The sequence below is a fragment of the Triturus cristatus genome, chromosome 5_1 (genome assembly GCF_964204655.1).
Source record: "Triturus cristatus chromosome 5_1, aTriCri1.1, whole genome shotgun sequence".
NCBI classification, from domain to species: domain Eukaryota; kingdom Metazoa; phylum Chordata; class Amphibia; order Caudata; family Salamandridae; genus Triturus; species Triturus cristatus.
The window spans coordinates 135252530-135273020 of NC_140587.1; the positions used below are offsets into that span (position 1 = coordinate 135252530).

The 20491-nt window shown below is 51.7% G+C and overlaps 1 pseudogene; it reads left to right on the forward strand.

Annotated features, from left to right (window-relative positions):
* Window positions 1–218: 218 nt before the first annotated feature.
* LOC146830405 (large ribosomal subunit protein uL6-like) overlaps window positions 219–20491 on the forward strand; it is a 53007-nt pseudogene continuing 32734 nt past the window's right edge.

Below are 20491 nucleotides of genomic sequence, written 5' to 3' on the forward strand. Positions count from 1 at the left end.
AGCTCCATGGAGAAAGTATGCTGCATTCCTCTATTCTATAAATGCTCTCACTTTGAAGTCAATCAAAAACAAAATAAACACCAGGCTCCCACCGGCCACGCAGCTTGACATTAACCTCTGTCTTTGAATGCCTACCAAATGTGACAAGATAAGAACAAGATTTAAAGGCCTGTTTATTACAGGAGTTTGTGGAAGAATACTGTAAACATAGCTTAAGCATGGGAAGGTAGGAACTCAAAAGCCAGCAAATTGAAAGGCAGAAATCAAGAGTTGCAAACAGCAAAGCCAATAGCAAGCTTTCTGAAAGTCCCCAAGATGTCTTTCGCATAGCCAGACAGTTGCGCTGTCTGGTAGGCAGCAACCTAAAAAGGGTTAAAAGCCATTCAGTCTCAATCATAGCAGTCAAGTAAGAGGAATGCTGCTGTCTGTGGGATTTTAATGCAATCTGCTCAATGCGCCCCGCAGAAACTTGATATCCTGGGCTGGCCCATGCCAAAATCCGCCCCTGATCCTCTCCCTGCAGTATGCACGGTCTCCTGATGCTGCACCTGCATTGGTTATGGACTCTTTGCCATGCTCCTGGCGTGTGCATGATCTCATGACCCTAGAGAATGCACAGGGTCTTGATGCTGCACCTGCATCACTAATGGACGACTGCCCATGCTCCTGGAGAGTGCATGGTCTCAAGGCCGAGCAGTGTGCATCGTCTCATTACCCTACAGTATGCATGGTCTCTTGACGCTGCACCTGGATCTCTCTCGAGGTCTCCTGGCCCTGCTCCTAGAGTGTGCATGGTTCCCTGTCCTTGCTCCTAGAGTGTGCATGGTCCCCTGGCCCTGCTCCTGGAGTGTGCATGGTTCCCTGTCCTTGCTCCTAGAGTGTGCATGGTTCCCTGTCCTTGCTCCTAGAGTGTGCATGGTTCCCTATCCTTGCTCCTAGAGTGTGCATGGTTCCCTGTCCTTGCTCCTAGAGTGTGCATGGTTCCCTGGCCCTGCTCCTGGAGTGTGCATGGTCCCCTGGCCCTGCTCCTGGAGTGTGCATGGTTCCCTGACCCTGCTCCTGGAGTGTGCATGGTTCCCTGGCCCTGCTCCTGGAGTGTGCATGGTCCCCTGGCCCTGCTCCTGGAGTGTGCATGGTTCCCTGTCCTTGCTCCTAGAGTGTGCATGGTTCCCTGGCCCTGCTCCTGGAGTGTGCATGGGTCCCTGGCCCTGCTCCTGGAGTGTGCATGGTTCCCTGACCCTGCTCCTGGAGTGTGCATGGTTCCCTGGCCCTGCTCCTGGAGTGTGCATGGTTCCCTGGCCCTGCTCCTGGAGTGTGCATGGTTCCCTGGCCCTGCTCCTGGAGTGTGCATGGTCCCCTGGCCCTGCTCCTGGAGTGTGCATGGTCACCTGGCCCTACTCCTGGAGTGTGCATGGTTCCCTATCCTTGCTCCTAGAGTGTGCATGGTTCCCTATCCTTGCTCCTAGAGTGTGCATGGTTCCCTGTCCTTGCTCCTAGAGTGTGCATGGTTCCCTGGCCCTGCTCCTGGAGTGTGCATGGTCCCCTGGCCCTGCTCCTGGAGTGTGCATGGTTCCCTGACCCTGCTCCTGGAGTGTGCATGGTTCCCTGGCCCTGCTCCTGGAGTGTGCATGGTTCCCTGGCCCTGCTCCTGGAGTGTGCATGGTCCCCTGGCCCTGCTCCTGGAGTGTGCATGGTCACCTGGCCCTACTCCTGGAGTGTGCATGGTCCCCTGGCCCTGCTCCTGGAGTGTGCATGGTCACCTGGCCCTACTCCTGGAGTGTGCATGGTCCCCTGGCCCTGCTCCTGGAGTGTGCATAGTCCCCTGGCGCTGTTCCTGCAGTTTGTGAGTCTGGTGTTGCTCCTGCAGTGTCATGGTCTAACGGCGCTTCTGCTATAATGTCCATGGTCTACAGCCTCGGCAGACACCGGTGGGCCTGGTGTCTTTTGGCACTACCCATGCATGGTCATTGACCCATACCCTTCTCCTGCAGTGCCCATGGTTCCCTGGCCCTGCTTCTACATTGGTCGTGGATTCCTGGCCCTGCTCCTGATTGGCCATGGACTCCTAGCCCTGCTTCTGCATTGGCCAGGGATCCTAGCCCTGCTTCTGCATTGGCCAGGGACTCCTAGCCCTGCTTCCGCATTGGCCAGGTACTCCTAGCCCTGCTCCTGATGTGCCCATGTTTCCCTGGCTGTGTTCCTCATTGGTCATGGACTCCTGGTCCTGCTCCTGATTGGCCATAGATTCCTTACCCTGCTTCTGCATTGGCCCGGGACTTCTAGCCCTGCTTCTGCATTGGTCATGGACTCCTGGCCCTGCTCCTACATTGGTCATGGACTCCTAGCCCTGTTTCTGAAGTGTCCGTGGTTCTCCAGAATTGGCCACGGACTCCTAGGCCTGCTTCTGCATTGGCCATGGACTCCTAGCCCTGCTTCTGCATTGGTCATGGACACCTGGCCCTGCTCCTGCATTGGTCATGGACTCCTAGCCCTGTTTCTGAAGTGTCTGTGGTTCTCCAGAATTGGCCACGGACTCCTAGCCCTGCTTCTGCATTGGTCATAGACTCCTGGCCCTGCTCCTGCATTGGTCCTGGACTCCTGGCCCTGCTCCTGATGTACCCATGTTTCCCTGGCCGTGCTCCTGATTGGTAATGGATTCCTAGCCCTGCTCCTGCATTGGTCAGGGAATGCTGGCTTGGTCTGGTGTGGTTCCTACAGTGTGAATGACATCTTTGCACCCCCTCCTGCAGTGTCATGGTCTCCTAGTCTGGCCCGACACCTGTGGGCGTGGTTTCTTCTGCCAGTGACACTGCACCTGCAGAGCACATGGCCGTGTGAGCCTGCTGACGTGCTCCCCAGGCACGGAGCCAGGTGCGTAGCTTCAGGGCGGTGTTTGGGGCATTACACCCCCTAATAAATGTATTTTCTGGTGAATAGTTGGGTACAGGTGCTTTCAGTTGGATACGGTGAGGTTTCTGTCAGATTTCATCAGGAATTTTACTCACATAGACAAAAACGCACACTGTCCCTTGCTCTGTTTGGAAGGACTTAAAAAAATGTTGGCTGTTGGCTATTTCACAAAATAATGTGTTTCCTCTCACTTAGTGCCCCTACTAAACCATATTGTTCTCGCTTGGCATGCTTGCCGTATAATCAGTGCTTAATTTCAGCCAGTGGTGTTCAGTGCTTGACACCTGCACTTAATTGTCAACACCGGCACTGTCTGGATAATTTAGAAATTACCACAATAACAGGTAAATATTAATTCAATATACATTGAAAATGACTATTACTTGCTGACCAAGCCCTTCTTATAGCTTAGGGGGCCTGGAATAGTCCAAATTGTCCCACTTGTTGGTGTGCGATGGCTAGTAGTTGTGGTGTTACTATCACTGGCAGCATGACAGGGGAATGTGTGGTGCAAGCTGCGGTGGGCTCCTGGCGAGAGCCCTGGCACTTATGTTTTTTTACAAGTTAAGCACTACATATAATGTATAATGTGCCAGGTGGTGGTTGGGAAACCTGAAGCTCGCCCCCCTTCCCAACACTCTCTCCTCCCCACGCCCCCAGTCTTAATGACCGAGCCGCTCCCCTGCAGGGAGCAGACATCTTGTTTTTGGCACCTCGCCCTTTGCAGCAACTGGGATGTCACATGGGCAGGACACAGCTGCTGGCTGCACTGTATTGATTGACGAACCGGAAACATATCCAGGAGGTGCTGATAAAAGAGCATTGTCTGAACTCTCAGCCGAGCCCAAGAGAAGACAAAACAGAGACATGGCGAGGAGAGGCAGGCGGCCGCAGGGGGCGTGAGAGGCAGGCAACCACAAAGGGTGTGAGAGTTAGATATCCACAGACAGCAACAGCGGGCGTGAAATACGGGGCTATACAAGGTGTGCGAGTACAGAGAACAACAGAGAGTGACAGTGAGAGACATACAGTCACAGAGAGCAACAGATAGGCAAGCAAAGAATGTTAGAGGTAGACTGTCACGGAGCTTGTGAGAAACAGACAGTAACAGAATGTGCAAGAGACAGAGGCAACAAGATATTTGAGAGGCAGACAGCTGCAAAGAGAGATGGACAGACCACTGCAGAGAGCATGAGACCGTTTTAGAGACAGGCCAACAAAGATGTAAGACAAAGACAGCCACGCAAGGTGTGATAGAAAGGAAGAGCAACAGGCTGTGTGAGAGACAGACAGAGCAAGCAAGTATGTCAGAGACAGCTTGAGAGCAACGGAGGGTGTGAGTGAGAAACAGAGTCACATGGAATCTGACAGGCGGGAGTGGGACGAGGGGAAGGCGCGGAGCGTCTCCCATAGACCCGCGTCATATCCTTTTCTTATAGTGTCAGTGGTTCTCATTGGTCGCTGTCCACAGGTGGCGTCCACTCCGCACACATCTCTCTTCCCTGGTAAGATTTAGCAGAAGATGCGAAAGGTGTGAGAACGGCAGATGCTGACGCAATGATGTTCGACAAGTATCCAAACTACACCACCCCACGTGTGTATCTACCTAGTTCTGATCAAATGCTTGGTAGCTACAGTCACCAAAGATGCCCATCTTTCACCCAGCCATCTTGGGGGTACCTCTGAAATGTGTCTGTAGGGCAGTTGTCATTTTATAGTCGCGGCCTTGTCGTCTGCTTCTTAAGATAGCCAGTGGCCTCGAAATCAACTCCTTAATGGTGCCACAGTCTTGTCACCAGCTCCTTAAGATAGCCAGCGCTCATGTCATCGCCTCCTTAAGGTAGCCAGCGGCCATGTCATCGCCTCCTTAAGGTAGCCAGCGGCCTTGTCATCGGCTCCTTAAGGTAGCCAGCGGCCATGTCATCGGCTCCTTAAGGTAGCCAGCGGCCATGTCAGCCAGCGCTCATGTCATCACCTCCTTAAGGTAGCCAGCGGCCTTGTCACCAGCTCCTTAAGGTAGCCTGTGGCCATGTCAGCCAGCGCTCATGTCATCGGCTCCCTTATGTAGCCAGCGCTCATGTCATTGGCTCCTTAAGGTAGCCAGCGGCCATGTAATCTGCTCCTTAAGGTAGCCAGCGGTCATGCCATCGGCTCCTTTATATATCCAGCGGCCATGTCAGCCAGTGCTCATGTCATTGGCTCATTTATGTAGCCAGCGGTCATGTCATCGTCTATTTAAGGTAGCCAGTGGCCATTTCATTGGCTCCTTAAGGTAGCCAGCAGTCATGACATCGGCTTCATTATGTAGCCAGCGGCCATGTCAGCGACTCCTTAAGGTAGCCAGCGGCCATGTCAGCGACTCCTTAAGGTAGCAATCGGCCATGTCATCGGCTCCTTTATGTCAGCCTGCGCTCATGTCATCGGCTCCTTTATGTAGCCAACGGCCATGTCATCGGCTATTTAAGGTAGCCAGTGGCCATGTCATTGGCTCCTTAAGGTAGCCAGCGGTCATGTCATTGGCTCCTTAAGGTAGCCTGCGGTCATGTCATCGGCTCCTTTATGTTAGCCAGCGACTATATCATCGGCTCCTTAAGGTAGGCAGCAGCCATGTAATCTGCTCCTTTAGGTAGCCAGCAGTCATGCCATTGGCTCCTTTATGTAGCCAGTGGCCATGTCAGCCAGCACACATGTCATTGGCTCCTTTATGTAGCCAGCAGCCATGTCAGCCAGTGCTCATGTCATCGGCTCCCTTATGTAGCCAGCAACCATGTAATCTGCTCCTTAAGGTAGCCAGCGGTCATGACATCGGCTTCATTATGTAGCCAGCGGCCATGTCAGCGACTCCTTAAGGTAGCAATCGGCCATGTCATCGGCTCCTTTATGTCAGCCAGCGCACATGTCATTGGCTCCTTTATGTAGCCAGCGGCCATGTCATCGGCTATTTAAGGTAGCCAGTGACCATTTCATTGGCTCCTTAAGGTAGCCAGCGGTCATGTCATTGGCTCCTTAAGGTAGCCTGCGGTCATGTCATCAGCTCCTTTATGTTAGCCAGCGACTATATCATCGGCTCCTTAAGGTAGGCAGCAGCCATGTAATCTGCTCCTTAAGGTAGCCAGCAGTCATGCCATTGGCTCCTTTATGTAGCCAGTGGCCATGTCAGCCAGCACACATGTCATTGGCTCCTTTATGTAGCCAGCAGCCATGTCAGCCAGTGCTCATGTCATCGGCTCCCTTATGTAGCCAGCGACCATGTAATCTGCTCCTTAAGGTAGCCAGCGGTCATGACATCGGCTTCATTATGTAGCCAGCGGCCATGTCAGCGACTCCTTAAGGTAGCCAACGGCCATGTCAGCGACTCCTTAAGGTAGCCAACGGCCATGTCAGCGACTCCTTAAGGTAGCAATCGGCCATGTCATCGGCTCCTTTATGTCAGCCAGCGCACATGTCATTGGCTCCTTTATGTAGCCAGCGGCCATGTCATCGGCTATTTAAGGTAGCCAGTGACCATTTCATTGGCTCCTTAAGGTAGCCAGCGGTCATGTCATCAGCTTCATTATGTACCCAGCAGCCATGTCAGCGACTCCTTAAGGTAGCCAACGGCCATGTCAGCGACTCCTTAAGGTAGCCAACGGCCATGTCATCGGCTCCTTAAGGTAGCCTGCGGTCATGTCATCGGTTCCTTTATGTTAGCCAGCAGCCATGCTTTTGACTCCTGTATGTAGCCAGCGGCCATGCAATCGGTTCCTTTATGAAGCCAGCGGCCATGTCCTCGGCTCCTTAAGGTAGCCAAAGACCTTGTCATCAGCAGCTTACAGCAGCCTGCTGCCTTGTCATTGGCTCCTTAAGGTAACCCGTGTCTTTATCATCTCCTCCCTTATTCTGCATATTACGCCCACTTCAAAGGCTCTTCCCGGGGTATCGCATCCATTCCATCTATGCAGTTTCCCGCGGTGTCCCGGGGGATATTCAGAGCCATCACCTACCACTGGGGTGACTTTAGTTGCATCCACTTTGTCATCTGCAGGATCACGTTTGTATTGATCAAGGTCATGACCTCAACAAAGGCCCTGTGGTTCCCTTCTGATGTTTCCCTCTTCTCGAAGTTCACTGGGCGTCAAGGTTACAGGCAATGCTTAATTTGAGCCGGCGGTTGCTGTTGGGGCCTAGGACCAGGGCTTATTTTTCAGGCATGAGACTTTTAACGCAGAGCAATAGAGAGAAAATCAGAAAAGGGAGAAAGGAAAGCATGAGGAAGAGAAAAGATGAAAAGAACTGCAAGAGTCAGAGAAAGAGTCAGAGAGTGTCTGGAAGAGGATAAGAGAGGCACGAGGTGGAATCAAGACTGTGCAGCCTTTGGCATGCGGCACCCCGACCTTCAGCAGCTGGCGTTCTGAGAAATATTGTAATTTTAAGTCGTATTTATTTAACGTGTACTACCCATAATTAGGCATTGAAGCGCTTTGCGGCGAGTAGCACGCTACTCAGAAACCCAACATAAGAAGTTAAAAGTAGATAGTAATGTGTTTTTCCCCCTTGTGCATTAGTTGTGTTGGTTTGATGTATTATGTGTTTAATAGTTTTTAGAGTAGAGTTAGACTGATGGGATTGACTTGAAAGGGGGAATTAGAAAGTTGCTTTTGTGTAAGTAGTGGCTGTGTGTGTCTGATAGTTGGAGTGACATACGTAACCAGGAAGGGGGTACTTTGAGAAGCATGTTTGGGGGTTCATAGTAGTCAGAAAGGTTTGGGATGAGTCAGAGTGAGGAGGGATGCGACAAAGGTTGAAAGGAGTATTTTTTTTTAATAACAAAAAAACTGAAATTAACTTATCCATACATATATGCGCATGACACTTGGGAAAGTTGTATTGGCTGGAGAAAACCCTTCTATATGAATATCCATATGTGCATAGAAGCAGCAAAATTCACATGGTCTGATGTGCAGAACTATCTTGTGGTGAAGAGGGCACATTTTGAAGTTTTAGTAGCAAGGCATAAACCCCTCTATATATGCACCCATGTGTACATAGAAGCACCCTTTATGACATGGTCTGATATACGTTTGTATCTTGTGGTGTGATATACACTTTTACACTTATATACATGTATCTGCTTATAGCAGGAAGCTTAGTTGAGCAGCACAGTTTGTCATGCCCTTCAGTACTGTTGTCGTACACTGTTGTCTTGTGAGTATGGTGATGATGTGGGGAAGAGACAGCTTTTGACTAATCTGCTGAAGTAAGATTGTCCTCAGCGGATCTTATGTGTGTGGGTATGGAATTCCATACTTTGGCTGCTTGAACAGCGGGATATGTTCCAGTCGGTTTTTTTTTCTCCTTGTATGTGGGAATGTTGAGACTGGGATCCATTCTCAAGTGTATGTTCCCTTGCTGTATGCACTTGTTGATTTCTTCTCGATGTAGAGTGGCCCTTTGCCGTGCACAGTTTGAAGGTGAATCTTCCACAACCAGTGCGCAGTGTCGGGCCCTCAAGGCCGGGGAGATGTGTGCTTGTGACTTCACATGTAGGAGGAGTCTGGCCGCAGCGTTCTGAATGCTCTATATTCTTCTCATAGTTGACAAAGGTGAGCCGGGATACAGACCAGTGGCGTCATCCGGGTTGGATAGGACCAGAGAGACGGTACTCAGCTGGCCTACTTGCTTTGACAAGATCCAGAAATTCACTGGGTGAGACTTCTCTGAAGGAGCGTAGAGGGCGTGCTTGACTTTCCCTGGAGGGATTTATGGGAAATGGGTTGGGGTAATTGTTTTTTTGTTTAAATGAGAAGCCAACATGTTTGCTTAAGTTGTGTAATGATTAAGACATTAGGCACTGTCCGTTCAAGATACCTATAGCACAGTGTATCACCAATGTCAATAAATATTAATCTACAGTGGGAAGAATGTCTTTTTTGGGAAATACATTGTTAATTACACAACCCTAACGATGAAGGATAAAAAATAAAGCCGACAAAATAAATGGAAGACTGACTTGTGGTCCTTTTGAGGGCATGACCCCAAATAGGGATAAGTAGAGGAAAGCTACTGTGAGCAGCCGGGCAGTGGTGCTCTGCAGGGCAGTGCGTGCAGCAGCCTTCTGGTGCTGTGGATAGTGCGGCAGGATGGTCCAGGAGAGGCAGACCAGCATCCATGCCCACAGCACAAGTGTTTCACTATGAACGCCAAGCCCTATTGGCTTTGCCAGTTGTATTCGCGGTGGGAATGTGTCAGCCCCCCACATTCCCACATGTTGGGAGCTCAGCAGAAGTGACGGCCAGCTCTGGGGCGTGGCTGAAGCAGTCTCGGGCTCAGCAGAAGTGACGGCTAGCTCTGAGGCGTGGCTGAAGCAGTCTCGGGCTCAGCAAAAGTGACGGCCAGAGGCGTGGCTGAAGCAGTCTCCGGCTCAGCAGAAGTGACGGCCAGCTCTGAGGCGTGGCTAAAGCAGTCTCGGGCTCAGCAGAAGTGACGGCCAGCTCTGAGGCGTGGCTGAAGAAGTCTCGGGCACAGCAGAAGTGACGGCCAGCTCTGAGGCGTGGCTGAAGCAGTCTCGGGCTCAGCAGAAGTGACGGCCAGCTCTGAGGCGTGGCTGAAGCAGTCTCGGGCTCAGCAGAAGTGACGGCCAGCTCTGAGGCGTGGCTGAAGCAGTCTCGGGTTCAGCAGAAGTGACGGCCAGCTCTGAGGCGTGGCTGAAGCAGTCTCGGGAGAGACTGCCGGCGGCAGGAAGCGCAGAGACCCCGCAGCTCTTTAAATATTCATGGAATAAGCTGTTCTCTGCCAGGCCCAGCGCTGGGCGAGGCGAAGAGGCACCGTGCAGTGTGTAGAGGGCAAAGGAGGGCTCTGGGTGCCTGGAGGTGGGGGGGCTCCATGGAGGCAGTGGTGTATGTAGAGAATGCAAGGTGCAGGGCAAAGAGCGCTGCACGGAGACAGCAGGGGGCGGGAGGCTGCGGTGTGTGGAGAAAGCAATGTACAGGAGATGGACATGTGCACAGAGGAAGCAGGGTACATGAGGAAGCAAGGTGTCGCACGTAGAGGGGTGCAGGGAGACAGCAGCAGGTGGGTTTTCGGCACAGATGGGTTCAGCAATCACTGTGTAGGAAACAGAGGGGTGCAAGAGGCCTAGGGTGCAACCGATGATGCACACACAGGAACCACGGAGGATTAGGTGAGACAGGGGTATGCAGCAGGGCACGGAAGGAAGCAGGGCGCCAGGGCGTTAACATTTGTGTGGGTACCACATACTCCAGCTCCGTATTCCCTCAGAGTAGGGCCCTTCGCCCAGAGAAGCTGTGTAGAGGGTCAGGAGGACGGAAGAGGGCCAGTCGGGCTTGGGTTCATAGTGAAACGTGATGCGCAGTGGGAGCAGAAGAGATGGGCACAGATGGGTTCTGGGGAAAGACCTAAACAGTGGCATCAAACACATAATAAACGTGAGCAGACAGTGACGTTATCTTTAGAGCTCCAGTTTTCATTGCGTGTTAATGTTCATTTCATCATTATTTATGTTATGTCCTCTGATGATGCAGCTGGTATCTTTCCACGTTTATTTAGCCAATAAATGTCCACTCCAGAGGCTGAAGTGGGCGGAATCAGCTGGGAATGGCACCCCCAAGCCTGTTTTCATTTTATCAAAACAGTTCCTATAATCCCAGTTAAAGAATAACCGGTTAATGATGGCTCTGTGAAGTAAGTTGAACTTTCATTAGTTTTTCATTTAATGTCAGTGTGTCATATACTACACGCATTTACCTTTATGTTAAAGTGTAACAATATAGTTAAGGATATGTAGTTCTTATTACTCCTGCACCGGGCCTCGCACCCCCACTAATTGACTCTGGCCCCACTCCTTTTAGGATAAAAGTTCCCATACTTTATTTATACACTTCGATCACCGGACTGTACTCGTAGTCTGACGCGTGTCGGTTTTTCACACTATAAACAGCCCTATATAGAGCACCAGTAAACATTGGCATTGGAGTACAGACGCATGCGCACATCTGCAGGTATTTAAGGAAGTAGCAGTCTATTGCTGCCATCCTGCTCTGATGTGCGTCTGACAGTCATGAAGGGCAGCGCGGAGAGCCATTTAAAAAAACAAAACATACTTTCTGTATTTTTCTAATTTTTAAATGAATGCAGTCAAGGAATTGCATTGTTTTCCATGTGCATCAGTGGACGGGATTGGTGGCCTCTGTGCACCGGCTCTCCCGTTGACACTTACCCGTGTTAACGTTGGTAAGTGCCGCCTGTGCGAGACGTTCTCACTCCAGGCCCCCAGCTCTTCACCTCGTACATGATGATGAAGAAACACACCAGCCCAGAGCATGGGTTCCACTCATCTGTCTTGCGGATTCACCCACCCTGATTGAAAAGTTTGAGCTTTTCACTTACTTAACTCCGTAAATCTTGGTGTCACAGACAGGGATGAGCTAAGGGCTCCTTGGCTGCAGAGAGTCGTTAGGGGCCAAGAACACCTATTGTTGCCCAAAGTAAGTCCCCCACAGCAGATTGCTGAGACATCGGACGCCCACACCCTTTCTCAACAACTCTGCAATGGGGCCTCCTGCCGCACTACTGGGTGGGAGATGGAGTCACCTTGGCTGCTGAGGATCGTTGGGGGCCAAGTACCCCTATTGTTGCCACAAGTAAGTCGCTCACAGCGGGAATGCTGAAACTAGGGGTGAGCGCACTGGTAAACTCCACTGGCCGGTTGGCAGAGTTTGTGCCAAACTCTGCATGCCAATCAGAGTGGCAAAACTTTGCATACTCCGCCTGCGGAGTGTAGTTTACCGCCCACCCCTAATCGATACATTAGATGAGGGCATTTCCACACATTATCATTTGTGCGCTGTATAGTTTTACTAGTAAAATTGTATGTCTGTGCAATTGTAATGGTCATTTCAACTGAAAATGTGTTGTCGGTAATGGCAGTGTGCTACCACACCATGCATTCTCCCCTCTATGTTGCACCACTCCATACCACTGCACTCTATTCTGCACCACTCCACTGCACAACCCTGCACTCTGCCCACTACACTCTATTCCATTTTGCACCACCCCTTTCTGTGCCACTGCATTCTACGCCACTGCACTCTACACCTCTCTACTCAAAAGCCAATGCAATCTACGCTACTCCACTCTACACAACTTCACTCTACGCCACTCTGCAAAACTTCATTCTACGGCACTGCACTCTATGCCAAAACATTCCAGGCCAATTTACTCTCTGCAAATCCACTGTACACCACTCTAATCTACTCTGCACCACTGCATTCTTTGCCAGTGCACTCTACACCACTACTCTATGCCACTCTATACCACTGCACTCTACCCTGCAACACTCCACTCTATGCCACTTCACTCTACCCTGCACCACTCCACACAACTCCATTCTACTCTGAAACAATCTACTCTACGTCTCTGCACTCTATGCCCCTCTTTTCCACTCTACTCCAAACCACTACACTCTATGCCGCTGCACTCTACGTCACTGCATTCTACGCCTCTGTACTCTACTCAACTGTATTCTATGCCACTGCTCTCTATGCCACACTACTCTAAGCCACTGCACTCCATGCATGTGCACTCTACACCACTGCACTCTACGTTACGGTACTCTGCAACAATGCACTCTGCACCACTCCAATTTGCACCACTTCACTCTGCAGCACTCTGCTCTACTGTGCACCCTCGAATCTACACCACTGCATTCTACGACATTGCACTGTATGACACTGAATTCTATGTGTTGAACTCTATGCCACTATACTCTGCAACACTATGCCAATGCGCCCTACACTAGTCTACTCTATGTCGATACACTCTATGTCACTGCACTCTACTTTGCACCACTGTATTCAACCCCGCTACACTCTATGCCACTCTACGCCACTAAACACTACACCACTAAACTCTGCACAACTGCATTCTGTGCCATTGCACTCTACGCCACTGCATTCTATGCCACTGCACTCTGCAGCACTATACCGTACTCTGCACCAATCTACACCACTGAACTCTATGCAACTCTACTCTACAGCACTGCACTCTATGACACTGTACTCTATGCCACTCTGTTCGGCACCACTGCACTCTAAACCACTGCACTATACACCACTGCACTCTACTATGCAACACTCTAATCTTCACCATTACATTTTAAGATGCTGAATTCTATGCCTCTTCACTTTACCCCACTATACTCAACAACGCTCTACACCAATGCACTCTACACCAGTCCACTCTACTCTTTGCCACTCAACTGTATGCCACTCCACTGCACACCACTCTTCTCCACTCTTCGCATTCCATTTTACAACACTCTAAGCCACTCTCCTAAATGCCAAACACATTTAGCCATGCTGAACAGCAGCTACGCTGGAGTACAACACGGCTAAAACATATTGGCAAAGCAAATAGCTGTTGCATAGGTGAGACCTGTTGGCTTTGCCAATGCTTGTACTGCTCTGAGGTAGGGCCTGTAGAGGACTAGAGGTCAGAGGTGGCAGGGAGGCCAGGTCAAAGGGCAGACCATGAGTTCACAAAATCTTTTTATGCCTGGGAGATGTTTTTATGCATGGGACTGTAGGTGGCTCAATGTCTCACGGACTACGTATGCAGAAAATAATTCTGTAGCAGCCTTGTAAATACAGTTGCGGTATAACATTATGATTTTTGTGCAAATTAGGATTATTTCATAAATGCAGGCCCTTTTCTCGGTCTCCTGTGACAATAAAGACCATTCTCAACAACCAGACTGTGGACATCCCTGACAAGGTGGACCTAACCTCGAAAGGCCACACTGTTACTGTGAAGGACCCCAGAGGGAGTCTTCACCAGGACTTCAACTACATTTGTGAGTAGAACTTTGCCGCATAGGCAAGAAGCATAGGAAGCTTTGTGCTGACAAATGGTGTGGCAATCACAACGAGCTGGCCATGGTGCGCACAATTGCAGCCATGTGCTAAACTTAAGTTATTTTATTTTAATTATTTCACCGCCGGTTCCCAGCGCTGTTGCCCCTGTGGCCCCTCCCCCGTGCTCAGCCCCTGCTTCCGCCTCTCAGACTCACGTCCCGCCCCCTCTCCCCTACTTAATGGTGGCCGCTGCGCAGTGGCACGCAGCGGGCGTCCCAAAGGCAAGCCCATCTGCGTACGTCTGCGGCCAGTGCCAGGAACCCTGGATCAACGACCCCCCACCGCTACCACTCCACCGCCCTCCTCGCACTCAACTCTGGTAGGAACACCAACTGCCAGAGACCGACACTGAACAACACCCACGGCCAGTTCTCCTGCCTGCACTGCCGACAATCCTTCACCATCTACAGCACCCCTACAACCACCGAACCCACACTGGACGCCCGTATCACCAAAGCCTTGATGTGTATCCTCCTCAACGTGTGCTCATTAAGCAGACACGCCATAGAAATCTGGGACCTACTCGACACACTAGCGCCAGACGTCGCCTTCTTCACAGAAACTTGGACCAACGCCACCTCCACCCCCGACATCGCCTCCGCCATCCCCGACGGATACAAGATACAATGAAAGGACCGCCCCCCACCGCCCAGGAGGAGGACTCGCCATCGCACACAAGTGCTCTCTCCAACTCTTCACCTCCAGCATGGTCGACCCCCTCTCCAACACAGAGCACCTCCACAACCAGCTCCAGAACCATGCTGCGCGGGACCCTCGTCTACAGACCCCTCGGGCCTCGCGACACTTCCGCAACCACCATTGCCGACCTCGTCGCACCCCACGCCATCGCCTCCACGGACTACATCCTCATTGGAGACCTGAATTTCCACCTCGACAACCACAGCGACCCCGACTCCACCACCCTCCTCGACAACCTCGGACTGAAACAGCTCATCTCCACCCCTACTCACTGAGCTGGACACACCCTCGACCCCATCTTCGCAGGAGGGAAGAACATCCATTTCAGCCACACCACGCAGCCACTCAGGACAGACCACCACTGCGTACACTTCACCTTCAACTACACCATCGCACCCAAACCCCCCGCATCCGCCATGAAGGAACTGGAGCAGGATCACAGAGGAAGACCTCAACACCACCCTCCTCCACGACCCCTCCCCCCGCTACCACAGCCGACGCCAACACCGCAGCCAAAGAACTACACCGCTGCGCTGACAAGCTCGCAACCTTCTGCCACCCCGCCAAACAACGCTCCCTGAAGGCCGCCTAGAACTGACCTCCAAGAAGCCAGGCGCTCCTGCAGACGCCTTGAGAAACTCTGGCAGAACAGTAAAACCACTGAAGACTGGAACAACTACAGGAACGCCATGAAAAAATGCCACCAGCGCATAAGAACCACCAAGCGGACCTTTATCAAGAACAAAATCCACACCAACGCAAGCAACGCAAAATAACTCTTCAACATCATACAACAGTTCACCAAACCCCCCAGACGTCACACCATCTCAGGACCTCTGCAACAAGCTCAGCTCCAACTTCCACTGGAAAATTAAGGCCCTCTATGACAACTTCAGCGAACAAACGCCAGACACCCCCCCCCCCTCCACCACCGACAACCAGCCGACCATCACCACTTGGAAATCTGCCACCACTGAAGACACCTCCACGACCATGAACAACACCCACTCAGGAGCCCCCACGGAACCCTTCCCTCCGTACATCTACCACAGAGCTGCCGCCGCCATAGCACCCAAACTAGGTCGTACCATCAACGTCTCCCTTGAATCCGGCATCTTCCCTGATGACTGGAAGAGGGCAGAGGTCAAGCCCCTCCTCAAGAAACCCTCGGCCGACCCGACGGACCGGAAAAACTACCGGCCCATCTCTCTTCTTTCCTTCTCAGCCAAAGTCACTGAGAGATTCATCAACGCCCAGCTGACCACCTTCATCGAAGAGAACGCCATCCTTGACTCCTCCCAGTCCGGTTTCCACAGCAACCACAGCACCGAGACTGACCTCCTCGCCGCCACCGACGACATCCGCATGCTACTCCACCAGGGCCACACCGCGGCCCTCATCCTACTAGACCTCCTCGCAGTTTTCAACACCGTCTCACACCACACTCTCAAAGCCAGATGCCACGACGCCGGTATACGGGGAACCGCCCTCGACTGGACCCGCTCCTTTCTCTCTGGCAGAACCTAAAGGATCAGACTACCTCCCTTCCTCTCAGAACCTTCAGAGATCAACTGTGGTGTACCCCAAGGATCCTCGCTCAGCCCCGTGCTCAACATCTACATGGCCCCGCTCACCACCATCGTCAGACAGCATGAGCTCAGAATAGTATCCTACGCAGACGACACCCAGCTCCTCCTCTGTCTCACGAAGAACCCTGAAGACACCAGACTCAGCTTCCAAGAAGGAATGAAAGACGTAGCAGCCTGGATGAGCGACAGCTGCCTAAAACTGAACTCGGAAAAGACAAAGGTCCTCGTCCTTGGACCCTCCCCCACTGCGTGGGACAGCGCTTAGCGGCCCTCTGCCCTCAGAAACCCCCCACCCCTACGGACCACGCCCGGAACCTCAGCATCATGCTGGACTCCTCCCTCACCTGACCCGCAGATCAATGCCGTCGCCTCCACCTGCCTCAACATCCTTCGCATCCTCCGTAAGACCTTCAAGTGGATCCCACCGAATGCAGAAAGACCGACACCCACGCACTCATAACCAGCAGACTGGACTACGGTAACGCCGTTTATGCCAGAATCACAAGACCCTGATACACAAGCTCCAAACCATCCAGAACACCGCAGCCAGACTTGTCCTCGGAACCCCACGACACGAGCGCATGACCCAGGACCTACGAGACCTCCACTGGCTCCCCATCGAGAAGAGAGTAACCTTCAAGCTACTCACCCACGCCTACAAATCCCTCCACAACATCAGACCCAAATTCCTCAACGAAAGAGTCTCCTTCCATGTACCCAAAAATAACCTCCGCTCCACCGCCCTCGCCCTAGCAGAGACCCCTTGCATCCGCAGAGACCCCATGCATCCGCAGAACCAGAGCAGGTGGTAGAGCCTTCTCCTACGTCGCAGAAAAGACCTGGAACGAGCTCCCAGTCATTATCAGACGCTCCCCCACACTGCACACGTTCAGGAAGGACCTCAAGACTTGGCTCTTCGACTGATTCCCCCCCCCCCCCCCCCCCCAGCGCCTTGAGACCCTCACGGGTGAGTAGCGCGCTCTATAAACCCCCTGATTGATTGATTGATGGTTACCGGTGTCACGTCTGGTGTTCGTTTACAAGATGAGGTCTGTTCACACTCATTTCCCTATTAACATAGTAATTCACGATAATGGCTCCCTAGTAGAAATCTGTAACACCTTGGGTGAGAAGTACATCTGCAGAGTGCGCGTGAGGCAAGGTGTTGACGGTGCACTTTCTCAAGCCCAGAAGGAGGAGTTGATGCTTGAAGGCAATGGCCTTGACCTGGTTTCAGATTGAGCTGCCGTGGTCCAGCAAGCCACCACTGTAGAGAACAAGGGTATCCGAAGGTGCTTGCGTGGTATGTAAGTTCCGAAGGTGCTTGTGTGGTATGTAAGTTTCAGGGTATCCGAAGGTGCTTGCGTGGTATGTAAGTTTCAGGGTATCCGAAGGTGCTTGCGTGGTATGTAAGTTTCAGGGTATCCGAAGGTGCTTGCGTGGTATGTAAGTTTCAGAGAAGGGTCCTGTCCAGCAGCTGGTAGAACAAGCTCGGTGTCTATGCCACCAACTGAAGCAATTCTGTCAGCATCAATGTCTGCTGGAGCACCATCAAAAAGATCTTTGTGGTGCAAAATGTAAATTAAAAAAATATTCTTTATAAATAAATGTAATAAACACAGCCTGAGATTTGAATCACTAATCAAGCAACAAAAATTGGATCCCAGGCTGTCATTTGAAGCGGTTTGGAAGCAGGACGGGGAAGGGGTTTGCGTCTGAGGTCATCGATGTGCCCCCTCCAGAGGCACTATAATACACCACATTACCACAGCAAGACGTACACAGTTTAAGGTGCAGGCAATATCACTCTTAAAATATTTAAAAAGCCCTTTCACTGAATATCTTCAAAAGTAAAGAGGGGAATGAAGATCACTCCCATAAGAAACCTCTGTGAGTCAATGTTTTCATACAGGCTGGTAGGGCTGGGGCAACGCCGGCAGTTGAGCCTGGCGGTGCTACAGAGCTTTCTGGGACGCCAGGACCAGCAATCATGAGAAATAAAGACAATTCAAGTGTTTCTAGGATTCCTGTGGTTTGTCTCCTGAAAGGACTGTGGGCCAAAGGCTACATTCCTCCAAGCCTCGGGCTGCTATCAGTTTGCACAAGGTCACAAGAGCCATGTGGGGAAGAGCCGTGACAACTACAAACAATCACTAACCTTTTCAGCCCAACTACCAGACCCACATGTCCACCCTATGCTAATCCTTTTTGGATTCCGGAGTAGCGTGCTACTCGCTGTAAAGCACTTGTACGCCTCGTCATGGGTAGTAAGCGCTATGTCAATGCAATTACAAGTACCGCTTTGTGCTAATGTGGTGGACACTGAACTAGGGACAGGTAGCGCTGTCTTCTCGTAAACTCGAGTCGATGGGCTTCTAGGCTCTTAATCTCAGCATACAGAGAGTGCAGGAGCTGCAGAGCCCCGAGCAATCCATCCTTCTCTGGATGAAACGTTCAGCCTGATGGGGGCTCGGGCCAGTAAGAGGCTCTTGGCACTGTAAGGGATGTGCAAAGCTTTGCATAATAATGGGAAGCCCTAATTCCGGATTGGTGCGATTTTCAAGCACTGCGGCCGGCCAATGTGAAACTCCTCTCTAAAATCCCAGCGTCCACTTGTGCGGCACAGCTGGCATCAGCAAAATGCAAAAGACTCGGTGCGCTTTTACAGAAAACAATCTTTCTGTTCCGTCATCTCTCTCTCCTCAATTAGCATTAAAATACGTATGTAGCGCATTCCACAACTGATGCTGTCTCTAGGCGCTGAAATAGGAAAGGATGAATTCAGCCTTGGGCTGGAAGAGCAGGGCTTGGCAAATGCTGCCCAATGAAAGACATTTCCTGAACTCAACAAATAGCTGAATAATCTCTGCGCAGGGTTAGCAAAAGTTACTAGTCCCAGGCATAGCCGAGGAAGTGGAGCGGCTGAGCAGCTGATGTCACATACATGGTTTGAGCAGGCTGCAATACGTACATTCTTACTCCACTAAAACATTGGTTTGGAAACGTTCCCAAATTCCGGCGCTATTGTCACTTTGCTGAATTCTTCCCGAGTGGCCCTAAGGCCAGACAGCCTCCTCTCTGGGGCCTTCTACACACTTATCATGGAGGCCAGGAGTGCACGGGGGACACAGGTCACAGGTCACTCCACAACTGTTTCTGTGGTGCCTGACTCTCTGGGGCCTTTTACACACTTATCATGGAGTCCAGGAGTGTATGGAGACACAGGTCACACTGGCTATAAAAGCTTCTGGGCCCCTGCCTCTCTGGGGCCTATTACACACTTATCATGGAGTCCAGGAGTGTACGGGGGACACAGGTCACACACTCCCTAACTGTTTCTGTGGTGCCTGCCTCTCTAGTGTCTCTTACACACTTATCATGGAGGCCAGGAGTGTACAGGGGACACAGGTCACACACTCCCTAACTGTTTCTGTGGTGCCTGCCTCTCTGGTGCCTCTTACACACTTATCATGGAGTCCAGGAGTGTACGGGGGACACAGGTCACACACTCCCTAACTGTTTCTGAGGTGCCTGCCTCTCTAGTGTCTCTTACACACTTATCATGGAGTCCAGGAGTGTATGGGGACACAGGTCACACTGGCTCTAAAAGCTTCTGGGCCCCCTGCCTCTCTGGGGCCTTTTGCACCCTTATCATGGAGGCCAGGAGTGCACGGGGGACACAGGTCACACACTCCCTAACTGTTTCTGTGGTGCCTGCCTCTCTGGTGCCTCTTACACACTTATCATGGAGGCCAGGAGTGTACAGGGGACACAGGTCACACACTCCCCAACTGTTTCTGTGGTGCCTGCCTCTCTGGTGCCTCTTACACACTTATCATGGAGTCCAGGAGTGTACGGGGACACAGGTCACACTACCTCTAGCTGCTTCTGGGCCCCTGCCTCTCTAGTGCCTCTTACACACTTATCATGGAGTCCAGGAGTGTATGGGGACACAGGTCACACTGGCTATAAAAGCTTCTGGGCCCCCTGCCTCTCTGGGGCCTTTTACACACTTGTCATGGAGGCCAGGAGTGCACGGGGGACACAGCTCACACACTCCGCAACTGTTTCTGTGGTGCCTGCCTCTCTGGTGCCTCTTACACACTTATCATGGAGTCCAGGAGTGTACGGGGGACACAGGTCACACACTCCCTAACTGTTTCTGTGGTGCCTGCCTCTCTGGTGCCTCTTACACACTTATCATGGAGTCCAGGAGTGTACGGGGGACACAGCTCACACACTCCGCAACTGTTTCTGTGGTGCCTGCCTCTCTGGTGCCTCTTACACACTTATCATGGAGTCCAGGAGTGCACGGGGGACACAGCTCACACACTCCGCAACTGTTTCTGTGGTGCCTGCCTCTCTAGTGTCTCTTACACACTT